The sequence below is a fragment of the Amphimedon queenslandica genome, unplaced genomic scaffold, assembly GCF_000090795.2.
Source record: "Amphimedon queenslandica unplaced genomic scaffold, v1.1 AMPQUscaffold_12639, whole genome shotgun sequence".
Taxonomy (NCBI): domain Eukaryota; kingdom Metazoa; phylum Porifera; class Demospongiae; order Haplosclerida; family Niphatidae; genus Amphimedon; species Amphimedon queenslandica.
In genome coordinates, this window is record NW_003547125.1 from 5,847 (window position 1) to 7,318 (window position 1,472).

Sequence of the window (1,472 nt, forward strand, 5' to 3'; positions counted from 1 at the left end):
TAAAAGATTGTGTTAATGGTTGCTGAGTAAGTAATTTTCACATGCCCATGTCTCTGACTGTAAAATGTATTTTGTCATTATGTCTCAAATAAACGCTTGATTTTAGATTCATTAAGGCATCAGATTCAATGAAGGACCATTAATAATATAGCATTGATATTGCCTGAGCACAGATGGCAATAAAGTTACCATTGCAATTACTGGCAATCATTACTTTTGTTATTAATAACCAGACATTGCATGATGTATCTACCTTTCATCTACCATGTATTTAAAATTTTTCATATTGTATGTACTTTTGCTAACACCATTAGTTTTACTTTCATGTATTTACTTGTATTTTGCTATAAGCTTATTACAACATAAATATTGATAGATAACTACACTAAATATGTATTAAGTTATATTTTTAAAATTATGGTTTATTTTTTTTATGTAACTATCAGTTATCCTGAAATGAACGACAGAACTTACATGGTAGGTAAGTGTGTGTGTGAAAACAATTTTTACTGGAGTACTTAACAAGCTGGAATAATGCTATTATGCTAGCTAGCATTATAGCATTATGGGAACTATACAACATGCAAAATAGTTTTTAAATTTGACCTACAATACCTTCATGGCGATTGTTTCATAGCAATGGCAATTATAAAAAATCAATTTTATTAGTCGCAAGTCCTAATTCTATATAATTCTTTGCTGCATTGATAAGTTTTTAGTTGTCATATCTACACTCCTTGTTCATTTATTTTTGTACTTGCATGTTACCATGTACTACATTAAACCATGTACTACATTAAATGAGCCTTCTTTTTCTCTCAATTTGTAGTAAATTCATGACAAGTACAGTAGTAATAATTCTAAAGTAGGCTGAGGTATTTAATTATTGTAATACATATTTATGAAAATTTTGCACAAAATTTAAATGCAGTATATTCCATGTGTCAAAACTGCTTTTTAAGAACATTATTCTATGAGATTTTAATTCTATATTATGATATTATGTAATCATTTTTTTGTAGTGCAGTTGGTATTATTTGTATAAAACAGTGCATTTTGTACTTTATGGATGCTTATTTATTAACAAAATGTGGCATGCACCATTGCAAATGTTGAGTTTTGCCTTGTGAGCATTTTTGCCTTAAAAGCATCACATTACCTTTTTTAGAGTGTCTATATGTAGATTAATGTTTATTAAACTTGAAGTTATGTGTGTGTACCTTAATAGGTCTGTAAAAACTCGGCTGAGAGTACTAATACTAGTACAAAGTTAACAGCTCTACATTTTTTTGTTTTTATTTACTGATTGTTTTATGTTGTTTCTTTTAATGATCAATTTTTTATGATTCTCATTTTTAAAAGTAATATGATTATACAGATAAAACAGTATTAATGTTATAATTTTAATGATTAATCTGGCAAAACTAGTGACAGTAAAGATTTAATTGAAACAAGATATTGTTGCAAGTCAG

At 27.6% G+C, this 1,472-nt stretch overlaps 1 long non-coding RNA gene across 2 annotated transcripts; it reads left to right on the forward strand.

The window, feature by feature from the left end:
- Nucleotides 1-1,321, forward strand: LOC109587249 (uncharacterized). Of its 2 annotated transcripts, none has more exons than XR_002187491.1 (4): nt 1-26; nt 447-481; nt 830-875; nt 1,229-1,321. It is a non-coding gene; the product is annotated as an uncharacterized LOC109587249 (long non-coding RNA). The 2 variants fall into 2 exon arrangements; XR_002187492.1 differs by having other exon boundaries at nt 830-865; nt 1,229-1,308.
- The last annotated feature ends 151 nt before the right edge of the window (nt 1,322-1,472 follow it).